Below are 18448 nucleotides of genomic sequence, written 5' to 3'. Positions count from 1 at the left end.
GTTAAAACCTACTCCTTTTTAGGTCAAGCCTGTTCTGTCCTCTCTGAATGCCTTGCAGCCTCCCACTGCAGTACGCTTCTGGCATTTACCGAGAGCGCCTTCCTCAGCTGCAGAAAAGAACCATGTATACCTGCCTGTCTGCACAGTATTTGATGGAGATAAGAGACCTTGAGGGGAGAGTTAATGAAAGGCCATAGCAGTTGTCGGTTGAGTACAAATAAGAGCCGGGAAACACACATATGAAAAGAAGAAAGGGAGAGTTTGGCATGAAATGCGCATTAAGAGAAAGTCAAGGTACACATGTCACAGTGTATGTGCGAGAGGATCAGTGTCTTTGCTAACCAAATTTGGTGCAGCACTGTTGACTTTAGTGGAGCAATATTAGTTTACACCTGCGGAAGATTTTTTTCCTCAATATCTGGGAGTGAGAATATATAATGAAGTGTTTATGGATGAGTGACAGGGAGAGAGAGTGTGCGAGAGTGAGAGCGCATGCACACATTTTCAGGCCTGATTGATTATATGAAAAAAAAAACCCTGGAGTTGAAAGAACATTATTTTAAATTAACATTCATTATCTTCACGCGTGAGATAACAGTTCGCTTTGGACCAGATCCTAACACCATTATGTTTCTTGAGCAGAGAGTGCTTTTTCCTTGAATGAGGGTAGTCAGTATGAGAATGGCAAAATGTAGTCAGATCTTTGACATTAAAAATATATGGTTTAGTCACCATATATTAGAATAATACTGTATTATTTCTGTCAGGGAAACATGGATTTTTTACTTTTTTTAATAAATGGTTACATTTTCTTTGAAATGTAAAATAAAAAGTAAGAGAAACCTTTTTTTGGATCTCTAATCTTATGCTTGGAGAAGCTTGCAGCCATTTTAATTCATGCTGCATTCGTTGATCTAGCAGTTAGATTATTTAATCACACTGCAGCTAGGTCATCTACCTATCGGACACTGTTAAGGAGTTCAGTAATATACTTTGGGTTATTGGCTTCTAAATGTCACTTTTGAAAAACAAACAAACAAACAAAAAAGCCAAACAAGCTACACACATCCCAGTTAACTTATAAACAGTATAAAGAAAAACAATGTGAATTCACAGTCTTATCATTCAACTCTTGGTTTTTGTTTTTTTTTTTTCTGTACATAATATAAGTAGAAAAAAATGCACATCATAGCAAACAAAGGAAAAAAATCTGCTTTTGATCTTCTTTGGCAGTTGTTTTGCTTTTAAATTCAGAATTTTGCAACATGAAGTCATCTAATTAGGCAGCAGCTTGCTATTAAATATTTTCATATAAGAGATGTAGTTTGTGAGCATAAAAAAGAAAGCCACATTTTAAAATTATAACCCCAAATAACTTTCTGAAATTAAAAAATACTCTAAAAAATTGCTTATTCTTTAAGTATAATCATGTAAAAATGTGGGAAAAGTGTGTATTTTAGGTATCCAGCAGTAGTGGGAAGCTAATTTCCTAGGCTGTAAGTGCTGCAATAGTAGAAGCCCAGTGATCTAGATATATAAAAAGGGAAATAAATGTGGTAGCAGCTAATGTGTGGCAGTGAAAAGCAGAGGAAAAGATTGCTGTGATGCTCTTAAATGTCCTGTATTTTTGGAGAGGGAGCTACTCACAGTGAAATAAACCACTTATTGGTATGCAATTAGGATAGTATTTTGTAAATTATTTGGTGATGATGCAGTTGGCAGCAGAGTTTTTTAAAGGGTCACCCACGTGCTTTTCAGTTATATTCCCTATAGAGAGGAAAAGGAACGTTTATGCTCTTCTGAGATATTATTTTAGTCTGTCTGAATGCAGGTAGAACGAGAAAGTCATGTTTCATACAAGATGGGAATTGTATTACCCTCTTGTTAAATGAAAACTAAGAATCCAGAGATTCCTTCTGTCTGCGCCTGGATCCCTTGGCTTATTTCCTTGTGCTTTCCTGATGTACATGAAAGCTTTGTCAAATGAGCGGTTATGATCGTTTTAAGTATCTCTCAGTTTACCTTCAGCAGAGAGACTAAACAGGGGAAGGGGCCAGTTGTTCATCTTAATTGCAGTGTTTTCTTAATAAGCAAATTATTCAATGGTTTCACACTCAGACTATTGAATAGCCCCTTTGCTTTATTGTATTAGTCTGTGACAATTTTTGTACAACTTCTTGTTATACTTTAATCTGGGCACTGTAGGATGTGATTACTTTCCTCAGGTAACACTCATATAGATATATATATATGAGGAGTCCGACTGTAGAGGAGGGACTTGACTAAAGGTTTTATGACTGCCATCCCATTGCTGAGTAAACCTCAGGGCAGCAAGGCAGGTTAAATAGGGATCTGATACTTTTGCTCTCTTTCTTTTGGAAGAGTGTTGAAACTAGACCACCGTGCTGTGTCCACAGTGTGTATTTCTTTACTGGTAAATAGGGACTTCGGTTATGGAAGGCAGCTCAGCAAGGTTAAAAAAAGATGGTGCTGAAACCCAGTTGCAGGGCAAAGGTGAATGAGAATTGAGCGATAATAAAAGGAAAAAGTCAGTGTTAACGCAACATACATGCAGGTTTTTTTCAGGAGCTGAAGATGCATATTGAAAAAGGTTTTGGGTGGCTGAATTACTGTTTTAGGAGTTGTCAAGGGGAAGGGTGTTTAGCTACATGGGTGAAGCAGGCTGAAGCCCTCCTGCACAGGGGAGTTAACAGGTGCCCATTGAGTTCAGTCCATTCTGGCGGGTATGGTGGGCAGATGATTATCAAACAAATAAGTGAAGTACGGTATTACAATTCATTGCAGACCTTTTCATGTCTATATTATGAAGCTTAAGAAACAACCGAGCTCTTGACAGGTTTGAAATTACAACCCTGTTTTTGAGCATTTCTTCCAAGTTCCACTGAATTAATGAAATTAACTGAACTGCCAAACTTGATGGAGAACTGCCGATTAGCCATTGTTGCAAGAACCCCACATCTCAGGCAGAATGTGCTGCTTTACAATCACTTTGTCAGGAATTTAAATGATGACCTTTACTTCCTGCATCTCAGGCTACAGCAAGTTGCAATGGGAGGTAGCCTTGAGAAGGTGTTTGCTAATGAGGCCCTATCACCCTTGACAGGTATGCTAGATAATTAAAAAGCGATAGATGATGGTGTAGTACTGCATGTGTAAATTTCATTTAAAGTATGTATTTATGTAGTGATTTTGACTCATCCAAGCCATTTGTATGACACGTTGGCACTTTCCATAAGAGTAAGGATGCTTGACCTCTTGTCCTGGCCAAGTTGCAGTTAGGGTTATTACATTCTGACTACCTACATTTCTGTAAAGTTTCATCTGGATTTTGTTACTGTTGTTTATTTACATAGTAATGCATATGTACTTGGCAGTTTACAAAGTAACAGCACAGGATAAGAAAGTTAGAAAAATCCCTGCTCCAAATTACATTTAGTATTTGTGCAAGAATAAATATTGCGTGGCATGATACAGTACACAAAAAATACAAAGTGGCACATTTGGTAATAGCATTCATAGCAGAGGTAGGTTTCCAGAGTTTATTAAATAGAAGACAAAGTGCAATCCATGACGTGCAAGTGTAAAAGAAGACAGCAAAGGGGTGATGTAGACAAAGCAGAGAGGGGAGAAAACTAGGTAGATCTAAGAAGGATGAGAAAAGGGAGGAGGTGTAATTCAAGAATGCTTTGTAGAAGATACTCCTGCAAAAGCTGGTACACCATGGGTTAAGTTACTGAGTAGTGTGCACTGTTAAACATATGATATATTGTGCAGCAGGAATGTATATAATTCACTGGTAGGAGGAATAATACCTGTTTGTATTGTAGTTAAAACTATATATATATAGTTTTACAGGGTTATTTGGCATGGATTTTACATGTGTATCAACAAGGGAAGGGGAGTCAGTTTATGTGGTGGTGTGTATACATGTCAGCAGGACTTAGGCAATCACAAATCTGCATGTGGCCGTCACGTGGCAATCATCTGCTGGTGTAGAAATGTTCCTCCTCAACATACAAAGGCACATTTTATCCTTTACCACTCAGTCACTCAGGATCCTGCTTAATTTATGGTAGGAAGAGTTTGCTGTGTGTTACTGTAGAGTAACAGGTAGGTGAAAAAAAGAACCCAAGCCACATCCTGTTGTGGAGAGGTGTTCTGTAGAAATACGAACTTCAAAGCTGCAGGCTTACTCTTAAAACTGATTGATATTAATAATCAATGTTAACCTTGAATAGATTTCCAAATGAGTTCAAAATAATCCAGTATTAGACTATATTGCATAACCATAGCGGTCTAATATTTACAAGAACTGTCCCATTGTTCTTCCAAAAATACATAAGCCTGCTTAGGGACACTTCTTCCATAGCCCAGATGTACCCATTTCACACAGATTTTAGAAGTACATGGGAAAAAGTTCTAAACAGTTTTCATTTTCAAAATGCTTTCAAGAAAAATGTTTTTGAATAGTACTTGTGAGTGAAATCATACTTGTCTCAAATAGATTGTTCACAAAAAGAGAATTTGGTGGGGTTTTGTTTGTTTTATTTTTCTAGAAATGGAAAAAAATGGTTTTGAAAATATCTTGGAGTTTGCCTATTAACATTGATGTTTCTTATTGTTAGTTGTTTTTACATGACTTCATTTGCTAATGAAAGTAGTACATAATGTACTATGTACTTACGCAAAAGATTTAGGACAATGCATGTTCTTTTGAAAGTTGTGGTTCTTTCTAATTTTATTTTGGTCTATTTAACTTTTTTTGGAATATCTGTCTTGGCATTGTTTTTGGAAAGAATTTAAACAAAAATATTTTTCACTTTAGGTCACAGATATGTTAAGCTCTTCTCTAGCAGAACTACACCGATCACTTATTCTGACCTCTTCCAGCTCCCGTGTAACCCAGCTTAAATAAGGTTACCTTTCTCCTGGATCATGCCCACTGAAAATGCCATAACAAGTCTTTGTGGTAGCAGTCAGCCTGTCGTGTGTGAGTGAAAGCACTGAAAATACATCCTTCAGCGCTGTGGGGCCGAAGGGCATCTTACCCATTTAGTGGTGTCTGTCTAGTTGGCTCTGTTTTTTTGTCATCTGTCGGCTTTTTTTATGGAAAGAAGCAGGAATACTTCAACGAGGAAAACCATCCAGCACCCACGTGCTGCGCATTCTGGGAATGAGATCCATGTGGCTTCTTACCATTGGTTTTTTGGGTTTTTTTCTTCTGTATCATTTATTAAAGCTGTTATGGAATATCTGCTTAAGGCTAAACGAGTTTGAACTCTCACTTAGCCTCATTAAGGTCTTGGGCTTTGTGTTTACTACTTCTGCTTTCATCAAAGCCACTTCCTCAGAGGCTTTTGCAGGAGATGCATATGTTCTTCTTCATTTTCTGCCTCACATCATGGTAGAATTATACTTTTTAATCAGCAGGTTTTATTTAATCTCCAAATTTTATTTCTGGTGTTCTGCCTTTAAAGCAGAAATTGTTTTTTATACTTTTATGCTGGGGGTTGTCTACTTCTGTATTCACACATTTAAACGCTTCAGGCTATTCATGTGTGTTTTCTGAAGGGTTTAACAGTGCAGCCATTCCCACACAGCCTGTCAAAGTCAATTGGAGACTGTGTCAAAATTTGCTATCAGACTGCTACGATGAATCTCCTGCTGTTACTACAGAATACTCCAGTGCACACAACATTGTTAAGAAATAGTGGAGATGCTGGGGATGACGCTACCTGGAGCTCCATCCCTACCTTCACCATGTGCTGTAACATTACTCAAACATATATATTGGTAAAGAAGTGTTAGAGTGGTTTGTACAAAAGACTCCAGAACCTCTGGTACTTAGTGACCAGGTGTAGTTGTTTAAGTTGCTGTGATAAACTGTACTTGTGCACTGTCACTTCAAAAGAGACAAAGGTGATTTACCAATAGGATATATATTTTTTTTTTTTTACTGTGTAGTTCACATTTATGTTTTCTTTTTGATTACTTTGTTCCCTCTCAGAATTTTTGGAAGTTCCCTGAGTTTTATTTGTATGATTTGGGGGAAACTGAAGTGGCACAGTCTGTATCTCATGTACTTACTCACTGCAAAGATATAAGACTAGTCTTAAGTGAAGGGACATGTAGATAGCTCATTAGTTTGAATATACATGAAGAACTCATGTCTGAAAGAATTCCGGTTACTGGTAAGCGACCTCTCTTTCTATTTGAACTATAAATTTAAACTTTGAACAATGAATGTGCTTAGACTAGTGATGTACTTATTAAGTTAAAAAAAGAACAAGCTTTTAATAGGAAAAAATTATCACAGGGCAGACAGCATGGGATTTCATTAGCATTTATGAATTGCTAAACTGCAATTTAAAAGTCACATTTCTGTCTAAAAAAATTTTCCACAATTGTCATACAAGTAACATTAAACAATGTCTTAGTTTGTTTACTTGGGGTCAGATTTTCAATGGTTAAGGTGATTAAAGTTGCAGGGACTGTCTGCAAAGGCTGCAGTACTTAGCTGCCATTGATCTTAGTGGGACTTTGAATAAACATTAGTTCTGAAAATCCCACCACGTATGGACCTCATCTCTTGTCTTCAGACATCTTTGAAAATCTGGCCCTTAGAACAGTTAACAGCATTCCCTGTGTTGTTTCAGTGGTTTTCCCTTAGCATTTCCCCATTTTACTCTGTGCAGGAAGGTCCATCAATTATAAACAGCATTTTGTAGTAATTTCTGAACTTGGCATTCATACTTGTCAGGAGGGATAGACTAACAGAAGAGACGTGGCCCTGGCTTTCCACATAGTATTGTGGTGCTGTGCTGTAGTAACATAAATAGTTCTTAGGATAATTATTTTCATCCATAGATGTTTAAGTGCTACACAAAGGGGATTAGTGTAATTAGTTTTGCATTTGGAAATGGTAATACAGAGATATGCAGTGACTTGCCTGAAGTTAACCAGCACAGGAGGAGGCTGTACCAAGTTTGGAGCCCTGGCGCTCAGTCTACTTTCTTCAGCAAATGTAGTTTCAGAGTGCTTGATCTATCCATACAAAATCTCCAGACGAGAATCTTCTAAGTGTAATGATTTGATTTGGTACTTAAGCAGTGTGAGTCATGTTCTGGGATGCTGGCGGTGTTTTTTTGTGATATTTCCGTTTCACATTCAGCTTAGGGGGCTCAGCGGGGGCTTTTGGTCTGGTTGCCATATGAAGTTCATCAGGGGTGACAAGCGAAAGCAGCTTAATGTGCTCATGCTATTTTTGCCTGTAGTAGAAATTTGTGATGGGGACTATTTCTGTTTTGCATGAAGTCACCAAAATAATGCATTGAGCTGTAAGCTAACTGGAGATGCCCAGGACTATTCACAGCAGAATAGCCTGGATATTGTTAGTTGTTGGATGTAATTATTTTGATTTCACTGGGGGCAGAGGCTAAAACCCACTTGTCAGACTTCTGAAATTGCACACCCTGGCAATTGTGGTGCTGAAGTTGGGTACCTCCGCTGGGCCTTCCAAACACAGCTTTTTGTGTATTGGTTCCCCAGCTATAAAATGAAAACATTTCAAAAATGAATCTTACAGAGTGCTGTGAGCATAAAAGCATTCAAGGCCGCAGGATCTTTAGTCAAGATGCTTTGCAGAAAAAACACTAGTAGCCTTATCCAGCTGCTACTCACCACAGAGACACCACTTTTCTCTCCTTGCTTTTTCAAAAATGTTGAGGAGGGACACTGGACCATGTTGGATGTGTGTGCTGTAGGTACGAGAGGAGCTCTTGGTCCAGCTTGTTGGCTTTTCTCTGCCCCATCACTTAGAGTGGATTACAGTAAATTTTTCAGGCAGGAGAACAGTCATGTGGTCTGTTTCCTTTAAATTAATTCCTGTAACTTCCTCAGTTGAAGTTTGTTCCTGATCCCACAGGCTAGAGACCATTCCCTCCAAGGATTCAATTAGCTGACACCAACCTTGAGAGCCTCCAAGCTTAGGACACATTTCTCCTTAGGATTCCTTCTCTTAGGCACAACAAAAAGGCTCCCCAGGGAAGACCCAGGATACTTCATGTTGTCTTCAAAGTAAAAGATTCTCAAGTTTCCTCTTAATGTACCCGATCCTAGTCAGAGTTTGATTTAGAGAAAGAACCTGCTTGAAACATGGAGGTCTGTTTGCTGAGTCAGTAAAAATGTCTAATCTTTATAACTTATTTACAGTCTGCTTATATTAATAAGATACAATTGAGATTTGTTGTGAATTAGACGTTGACATTTCTCTAGCATTCTAGGCTGAAACTATGCTGTTACCTCTTGTTGCTTTCTCCATTTTTAGCCTACGAATATCCCATGTATTTGAGTAGCTTCATGTGATACTCAAAGAATCAGTGGATGTGTCTTTGATCAGTCCCTATGGTTCTTATGATCTCTATAAATGTGTCTAGAAGGAGATGGCTATGGAAGAGAGTAAAAAGCCACTTAAGGCACAGACCAATATTGGTGTATACAGCCAGGCTGAGTAAATGCAGATCGGAAGCTACGCTGTAGTTTCTAATCATTAGCATTTGCAGGTGGAAGAACCTGTCATGATGTCTATATTAGATGCGTGTCATGTCATGGCTGCTTTTCAGTGTTTACTGTATAGGGCAAGTATGACCAAACTTGCTCACCCTATGGATTACAGACTAAAATTCCTATATGAATAAAAGCTAACCCCCCCATATCGTATGCTTGGGAGAGTTGAGGGTTCCCGCAAGTGGGTCAGGACTTGTCTCAGTGTTGAGTGCTAGGGTGATGTTTGCTTCAGCAACCCTTGTTAACTTGTTTCTTCCAAATCCAATAATTTGAATTTATTCAGCCACGGCTGCATCAGCATGGCCTTGTTGCCAGATAAATGACTGGCAGCCTCATGGGAACCACAGGTGAAATATTTTGAGCCAGGAGTGGTTCAGGAACTGTGCACTGGCCACCACTGGCTTCAGCAGCTCTGTATGGAGCAGGTGAGAATAACTCATCAGGTTTCTGAAATGATTTACCAGTCATGCTGTCTCACTTTCGTGCTTGTAACAGATTTTGAATATACTTCTCTATGGCATGATTTCCTCCCTGTAAAACAGCAGTATCAGCACTTCGCTATATTAGGCATTTGGAGTATAAATTAGCGGGGAACAGTTGCTAAGGCAAATACTTCCATTTTACTCTGAGGACAGGTCTGCTAAGACCAGAAGCAGATGGAGGTAATATGCCAATACTTCTAGCACTAGAAGAATAAAAAATTAGAAGTAAGAAATTGTGCATATTATTTTTGTGGGAGCAACAGACGGAGAGAAAGTGGTTTTGATAAAAATGAAGGTAAGTGCAAAACTGAAAGGCAAGCAGATTTAATGCACTAAATTGTTTGATGGCTCTGTAAAAATGGCTGGAATTTCAAGTTGATGATACCTCTTTACTAGCAGGAAATGAAACTGTGCCTAAGCCATATAAATCATGAAAACCACTATGATTTCAAATTAGTTTTAAAGAAAGTACTACATTAAAGGTAGCAAATGTTGTACTTGATAACTAAATTAGTGTGATTGTGAAATTGAGGAACTGCTAATAAGTTGTGAAAGAATGTCACGATAAATAGTATTGTCTTCCTCAATGGAATAATCTTCCTTAAAATCTACACCAAGAGACAACAAATCTTGCTAGCAATTCTCTTACTAGTATTCTACTACTATTGCTTTGTTCAAAGGGAATGTCTCCTCTCTGGGAAGACTGGAATGTATTTCAATTTAAATTTCCTCATAGCCCAGTCTTTACTTTTCGCCGTGGCATCAGTAGTTCTGTTGTCATCACTGACTGAGGCATCCGCTGCGACAAAACCTGGACCTCCCCTCATAGTTTTTTAGAGAACTGAATATTGTTGTTCTTACAGACACTGTCAGGTTTCAGACTTCAGCGCAGAGGGTGCTTGTGCTACAGAACATGAGCCCTACACTTGGAAACACCCTCTTGGATTTCTTTCTTGAGTGTAATTAAACAGGAGTGGCTTCTTCAGTGTTCTCTCATTGAATCTGAATACCCATCTTTCAAGAATCCCTGGAGAGTACTATAATCAAAATATATATGTTGAGGTTTTTTCCATTTTACAAAGGTGAAGGCAATTTATGAACTGCTAAAGAATACAGCTATGATAGCTTTTTTTAACTGAGGTTAAGAAACTTCTCCTGGTGTCACAGCACGTCTGTACACTGCCAGGAATTTACCTTGGACATACCTGCAGGAGAGACCTTCTTAAACAAATTTATTTGCTATACCGTTGAAGCTGGCTGTCAGCAGCTGGCCGTGCATTGTCATTTCTGCTTAAAACAGATAGGGGTGGCACATGAGACAGGAGACTTGTTACCAAAATAGTGCAGTCTTCCCGCAGCTCAGCTTTTCTATTTCTTAGACTTTTAGTGGATTCTTCTAGAGTGCTTATCAGGCCAGGCAGTCTTTTTTCTTTCTCAAAAAAAAGTTGCACAGATTTTACGCAAGATTTTCCTTTTCTGAAGAAAAACAACAAGAAAAAGACTGAGAAGAAAACTTTGTATAAGATTTTAAATTATTAAAAATAGTATTTTTATAAATTAATAAATGGAGACATACAATTATTCTTCATATTTTCTCATGAAGCATCTTGAAATGGCAGCTAAAACATTCCCAGTAAAAAGTAAAAAAAATATTTTTAAATATTCAAATTTGCTTTCCAATATGTACTTCTCTTGCTTGCTTTCTTCTAGCTGTTGCCAATTAAAAACAGAAGTGAGTTTATTTTTTATTCCTCATATTTAGCATTTTCATGTTCCCTATACGCACTAAACTTTCAAAGAGATTTTGGGGTGATTTGTAATTTATTCATTGGTACTGCTTTTTAGAAAATCTTTGGGCATTTTGAGATGCTGGAAAATGGGAAATAAAAGGAAGTAAGGACCACCAAGAAAATCAGGCAGAGACAGAGGAAATGTCCTGTATCCCTTTCCCACGACTGCAGGAAACAAGATATAACAAGCAATAGGGAGGATGTCAGGGAGGTGGCCTATAATCCATGAAAATTTATAGCAAATCAGCTGGACAACTGAAGAGTCTCTTCTTGTGGGAAAATCACTAAAATAACTGAAGTCAGCAGAGAAGTACTCAGACACTGTGGCGAAGTAGAACAGCAGCAAGCAGGTCATGAATGTTGGAGTCGTCATAGAATTAAGGGTACAAAAATTGTATCAGTGTGGTAGATTACTTGAAGGAAATTAATTGCCCCTGTTGTTTCCCTTGTTCTTTTTTTGAAAAGAAAGATTTGCAGAAAAATACCTAATTGAGAAGAAGAGAAATCTGACTTTTTTTTTTAATTACAAGTGAAAAAAATTATGTAGTCCACTACTCCTTCTGGATGAGATCCAGGAAGGACAAAGCTGAATTTCGTTGGCAAATTTTTGTAGTGATAATGTGCCTGTTGTGTAGGATTCTGAGTATCTTTACCCTATTTGCAATTAAAGCAGATCTGCACCTTCTAACATTCCAAAATTGAAAAGGCATTTCATAGTATGAGTTACATTTTAGCTGTTACTGTCTACTTCAGTCCCTTTTGTGATTACTAAAAAATCCATGTGTCTTCCAACTAGTTACCCTATATCAACAGATTTTTTCCCTTCAAGAGAAAAAATCAAGTATCTCAATTTTTTTTGTACACTTGTCTGTTTATCGTATAAATGATAAGTCCAATACAAAATGCATATAATTCTTCATGCCATTATGTTATTTCTTGTTTCACCGTCTGCTACCTCCTTTGCTATAAAAGTGCAGTCTCTTTGTAATACACTTTGGATTTTATTTGGAGATTTTTTTTTCAGATTGAGTGATTCAAAGATACTACGTGAGGGAGATGCAATTTATGTGATGTAGCTATATTATTAAGCTGTAACAATGATAAAGTAGTAACATTGCTTTAGGAGTTTGCAGTCATTTTGCTTTTGATAAGATTTGAAGAACTGCATTGCTTAAACTTGTTTTGTTCTTCACATACCATAGAAATTTAATAGTATGGTTCTATACAGATTCTTGACTGAATTATGACTAGATTTGTTTCTTAGTCTGCTTTACTGGAATACATTAATGTATAGATATCAAATATAATTTAATTCCTTGGCAGTGCTGTACATTTGTATTTGATTTATATTTACAAAGACAAAATCTTATAAAAAATAATAGACCCAAACTGCTTGCATAGTTTGGTTTTTGATCTTTCTTCTTATCTGCAGAAACATTACTGCAAGCTCCTAGGCTGATACCTGTGGTAAATAGCTGTTGGATGTTTTGTATTTCTCTTTTGTATTTCTCTACCATCTTATCTGCCTGTTTATCCAGCCACGTAGTCCAGCATCTCTTCCAGAACATGCTTATTCATAAAAACTATTGACTGTTGTCAGGATTGAGACTGGAGGGCTGTAGACAGTGATGAGATGTTAAACTTTGAACAGGTATCTTTGAGACAGCCATCTACCTGATTCGCTGCTCTACTGGAGAGAGTGTTTATTCATCATGGTTATTTTGAAATTAGTTTCTTGATTTTTAGGAGAGAGAATATAACTGGAGCTGAGAATTTAAATGAAACCCTATTTTTCTTAAAACCAAATTATTTGGATGTCATGCCAGAACTTTTGATTTATGTATGTTTCCCATATGCAGTCTTTTACAATAATTTCTGTAATTCCTGAAGTAAAGCTTTGGGGCAGGATTGTATCTGATTCATGACAGTGGAGTAAGGGAAGAACAGGAGGAGAGATGTCGCTTGGGGGTTTGTCTTTGCTATTTACAGATCCTGGGCAAGCTGTGTAACCTCGCAAAGACACAACCACCCCCACTTTAGATTGGGGGCAGGTTTTTGAAGTGCTTCAGAAGAATTAATAGAAGAAGTCCCAACTTCTTTAGGGCACTTAGAACTACACCATAGAAAATGAGTTATCCAGTCAGTATCTTTTCTTGAAAGGTTATCGATGAGCTTTGGAAATTAAATATTTTCCTGGGTTTTGGGTAAAGCTTAGTAACTTAGAGCTAGCTCTGTACCATATGGCAGGTCCAGTACTGAACGTATTGGCCAAATACATCCATTTATGGTTTGAACTGTGGGATTTTGCAGTGGAACCGGCTTGTGGCCATGGGCTGCCTGGTGCAGCAGTGGAGGATAACATTTTCTCTTGGGATTAGCCTCAGTCATCCCACGGAATATTTATTCTGCCAGTTTCTACCTGTGCGCAGCTCCTTTTACCATCCCTATCATCATGCTGCTTTTTGAGGACAGTGGTGCCCTGTTGTCTCCCGTTAAAGCATTTGGCACTCCCCTGCTTGTGGGGACCTGCCCAAGGAGTGCTCTTCATCTTCTTCGGCCCTGTCCTTGTGAGGCCCCTTCTTCGCCAGGCCTGTCCTTGCATGTTTGCCTTTATGCTCTTGAGTGGTGGTGGTGGGCATCTCAAAACCTCCTCCTTCCCTCTCAGACTGCTTTGGACATGCCAGCTTCTGTCCTGGTGTAATTCAAAACCACCATATGCAATTTCCACTGCTTTCTTAACAGTGCCACCGTGAGAATTGTCACCTTTTGCATTTAAAATGTTGTGAGTACCTAAAGTCTTGAAGAGTTGATAAGCTCTTTAACTAATCCAGAGCTTTGTGTTAGTAATTAAAAATATGAGTTGTGCCATTTTTCCTCAGAGCTGAAGGTCACAGTAGGCATAATGTATTAAGAAAATGTAGTTCATGATTTCCCTTTTCAGGATTCTTTTGCAAAAATTGAAATGTGTATGTTTGTTATTAATATTTGTTTTTATAAGAGTTTCACTTTCTTTACTCAATAAAAATAAAATGTAAAAACCACAGTAATTTTAATTTTTCCTTACTTAGAAGTGAGGAAAAATGAAATTCCAGGTGGAAACCAATGGACAGTATCACAGTGATGAATGTATTTTCACTGGAGGTTTTTATAATTTATGGGAGAGTTAGTTTCTCTTGTCTGGTATGATCTTCAGCTTTTGCATTTAGTGGATAAGCAAGGCATGCAGACACCAGATTTCTAACCTTAGGGAGTGTGCAGCTATCTGGGATGTGAAGGTTTGAACCATGTTGGAATAAATACTTAATTATTTATGCAAGTGGCAGCACTCCAGCAGGGCAGCTGAGCCCTCCTTAGCCTGGGCTCCATCAGCTGCTCCGCTGTTGGTGGGGAACACCTCCTTGCCATGAAGGGTGCTGCTGAGGGTTCTGCGAATCCCAGGTAAACCATGTAGTCGAGTGCTTTGGTGAATCACACCTTTATTAGCCAATTTTAACTCAGGTAAATGATTGCAAATAATAACCCAGAGGCTTTACAAATATTTGTTTTGAGTTGTACATCTGTTGGTTATCCTACAGCGATCCATAATGCTTGTACAGAACCCAGGTGCACACTCACAATTGTTAATCGCTTTGCGTTGGGTATTTGGCAATAGGGTAATTCAGTTACTAAAATTAAAATTACTTGAGTTTTTTTAAAAAAGACATGATCTCAGCCTGTTTAGCAGAATTGGTACATACTTACATACCCCTGAAATGCAGCCCCAGCTCCCACTGTACGAGGATCCACCTCAAGTAGTGGGCAACTATCAAAACTCCACCTACCTTTCCGTCATTTTAGTGAGTCTTCAAAATACGCTTTGTCCTCACTGAAGACAAACCTTGATTATAAAGCATTCCCTTGTTAAGTGACTTCTGCCATTCTGTCATATTTTTTTTAATGTAGGGTCAATAATGTTGGTCCAAATTCACCACCTGTAAAGAAAATCTGTCCTGGTGGTGTGTTTAGCTTAGCATTGCTTATACAGAATACTTGTGTGCAAACACAGCAGATATGTTTTTTAATTTTTTGTTAGTGTGCAGTACTTCAGAGAGTTCCCTTGTATCGTTTCAGGTATCACTTAGTCATAAAAAACCTCTTTGAATATACATTGTGGGAGCCTTAGGAGAGTGTTAATTGTGTTCTGCTGCAGTGGTAGCCAGAAGGTCAGGATCTAAAATTAATATATTTCTGAATAATTCCAATTTTGTAGCAAGGTTGATTTTTCATGGTTACTACTCCAAGTATCATGCTAATTTATGGCTAATATATTACATATTTTTCCTGTAAAAAGAAGGATGGCCGTTCCCTTCTCCTCACAGATACAGGCATGCTATCAAAACATTTCTACATTAGAAATAATTAAATGCATTGGTAGAATCTTGGACTTACCTCAGATGTGTGCAGAAACGCCATAAAATTAAGAAAAACTTTCTTTTGAAAGGAATCTATGAGGGATTTTTAGGTAAGATTCATTAATTTTTATTGATAATATATGCATCTGAAATCATTCTGAAAGAATGTTTTCTAAATAATATATTTATTTAAGGAAGATGTGTATTAGCTGAGTTCCAGTCCATTTTTATTCCTTTTTGGAGAACAGTTGAGTATAATTATCTTTAGATTAATCAGTTTTTGAAGTCTTTTCCAATGACAAGTATAGAGAGGATTAAGAGAGAGATTACCAAAGCATTAAGATTTTTTTTCTGGTTGTTTTTAAGAAGGAATCCTTGCCTTAAGTCATTTACAAAATGATTTCCTTGTAAGAAACTGTTGAACAAACAAAAAAAATTAAATCACCTGTAGCAGGGGTTTTGTGTCCTAGGGCTTGGGAGAGATGTACAAGTAGTGAGGATCTGTTTTGGTCACGCATCTTCTTTTCTAACTCTTTCATTCCTTGTTACATGGTAAGGCAGAGTTGTCTTTTTCTTTTCCAATTACAAATGTTGAAATTCTTTTCCTCTGGCTTTTCTTCTGTGAGATGAGCAGCAATAAAGGAGAGGAATAACATCCCTTCTCACATCCTCTGCTACCATTTTTTACTGGGGAATAGTTTTGGGTTTGTTGTGCTCATTTTTCATGGGTATTAACTTGCTCCATACTGTTTTCTAGTTTGACCTTTATTTTATGTTTTGCTTTGGGTTTCATCAGAGTGATGATACAATCTAAATGCAGTTCTGTAAGGTAATTTTAATTGAATGTTTGAGTAACTCTATGTGCCTCTGTAATGAATGAAATTAACTTGATCTGGAGCTTGGAAAGGCTGTCCCATGTATGATTTCATAATTAAAAAAAATAAATGAATGTAATGTTTTATTGAATAGATCTCAGATCGTTTGCTTTTGGCTTTAGGGAACCTAAGTGCAGCCACAGCCTGATTCCTGCTCCTGGAGGGTTTCTTCCAAGCATCCTGTTATGTCAAAAAATTATATGTGACATAGTTCCAGCTCTGGGAGTTACAAGCTAACCTTCTATAGGAATATGCTTTTGAGTAATGATTACTTCTTTTTGTTGCCTGCCTACAGTAGTCCTGGTTTAGTGCTGGACTGTATCGCATCAGACAAGTTTATGTGGGTATTGTTAAGTAGCTCTGTAATAGTATCTCCATTACTTTCATGCCTTCAGGGTTTCTTGTCTGGGTTGTTGGGTTTTTTCCTTTTTTCAAATTTTTTGGAGAGGCCGAAGAATGAAAGAGTTGAGAATGGCTTAGACCATGCTCTAGGTTGAGAAGAGTTACACTAACTTAATAACACAGTGTACAGGTGTGATCTGTTCACTGCTGTTCTCCTTGTTCTTCTGGTACCTCTGTATTGGTACATGTTCCAGTATGGAGGCTGTTCAGTGGGACTGGTTTTAATTTGTCTTTATTTCCTTAACAGAAGTAAGTTCTGCTTATCTAAGCCAATTCTGCTGGCATGCTTGCATCCATAGTTGCATGTGTATAAGAAGGCACAAGCTTGCCATTTTCATTCTACTTCCAAAGTGGCAAAAGTTTCTATTACAACCAGTTTTTATTATAGCTATCCAACAGTCATACCCTTCTTATATCAGCAAAATACCACCCACTAAATGAAACGGCATATTCAAGCATACCTATGTACATGTGCTTCCTAAAACCCATAAAGGCAGAAACAAAGAGCAATCAGTCATTTGAGACATCAGCCAAAGCTGATTTTTTTCAAACGTCCACTGGACTTTGTTTTGGGACGTAGCTGATCGTAAGTGCGAGCCTTAGCTCTTGTCTATAACTCATTGCTCGTGACAAGTGGAAGAGGAAGGGAACGGCTTTAGGTGAGGTTTGCCCATGGGTCTGGCCAAAACCTAGATAGAGCCAGCCGAGATGGTTAGTGAAAGGCTATATTTGAGCAGGATCATAAACCTTGAAAAGGCAGTCATAAATCATAATTAAGGTTTTTTGTTTCCTCAGAGATGGAGACTGAAGCTGTTTACCAAAGGCCATTTTTTTGTCTTTGGAAAGATGTTTAGGAAACTTGAACCGGGGTTTATTAAGCATATCTGTGGGAGACAAAAGAGGGAATTGTTGGTCTCCAGGCAGCAAGTGGCATTGACGAGCTGACTGGTGTGGTCAGAAAGGATATTTAATTTCAAAGGATAAACTACAGGATTCATTTTTTCTTTTTTATCTGAAGTCAAGCTTATCTGGTTTATGCCTTATCTAATTTAACTTGTGAGAACTGTAAATTCAGCTATGTTAAGCAAACTATTTTGTTTAAATTCCATTTTCTCTTTGTTTTAATAAATCTTGGTTTCGTTAGGATTACTGTTGTGTGGGTAATCCAATACAGATGTCTTGAAAGAGTAAAGAAAAACCTGTAACTCTTAAGGAGAGTCGCTGAAGGGGGAAGAAAACAACTCTGGAACTCTCCTTTTCATTCCTCTGTGGTCCTACCGGAGGGGTTTGGATTAAAGTGTTGTATCAGAAAGTCATCTTGCTGCAGTTGAAAACCATAAGAGAGAGCCCAAAACCTGAAGAAGAGCTAAAGAGTCAGTGGTTTCAGCCTATGAAATTTAAATTTTAAATATTTCTAAGTCCTGTAGAGTGTTGGACTACTAAATAGTGTAGAGAGGACTAACAGGTCCTGTCTGTGAGATTGCAGGGAGTAGGCTGGGGGTGTATTCTGTATTGGAAATGACATAGAAAAAAAAATAGTTTTGAGATATATAGTATATGTACTATATATGTTTGAGATATACAATAATATGATCAGGTTGTGTTGTTTTGCTCAGCTTTTCCAGCTTCATAAAAAAAGATCAAGAAATCAGATGTTTAAGAGGAGCTTGTAGTTTTGTAAGGTATAAATAGTGTTTTCAGATAGCGAGGATTTAACCTGTAGAATTCACCATGCAGGTCATATAGTTTAATATAGCGGTCCAATTTTCAAACAGGGCTTGATGATATAAAAGCTAATAACAGTGACAGCAAAGCATGCTTAGAGAGGGGTAATCAAATCTTATGATTTAAGACATAAGCGCATTACATGTGAGCATCTAGAAACATCTCATTCCTCCCTGTCACCTGCAAAGCCTTCTGCA

At 37.7% G+C, this 18448-nt stretch overlaps 1 protein-coding gene across 8 annotated transcripts in view; it reads left to right on the top strand.

Annotated features, from left to right (window-relative positions):
• ZMYND11 (zinc finger MYND-type containing 11) overlaps positions 1-18448 on the top strand; it is a 106422-nt gene that overhangs the window by 10042 nt on the left and 77932 nt on the right. The window contains exon 1 of one of the 8 annotated variants that reach the window (XM_055803789.1): positions 9341-9363. The exons of the other annotated variants lie outside the window; for them this stretch is intronic. The gene's annotated coding sequence lies outside the window, so the exon portion shown is untranslated. Of the gene's footprint in view, positions 1-9340; positions 9364-18448 lie in introns of those variants that run through there. 8 annotated transcript variants of the gene reach the window in all.

This window comes from Falco peregrinus, chromosome 5, assembly GCF_023634155.1.
Source record: "Falco peregrinus isolate bFalPer1 chromosome 5, bFalPer1.pri, whole genome shotgun sequence".
In the NCBI taxonomy this organism is placed as follows: domain Eukaryota; kingdom Metazoa; phylum Chordata; class Aves; order Falconiformes; family Falconidae; genus Falco; species Falco peregrinus.
This window is presented reverse-complemented; position numbering and strand designations above follow the sequence as displayed.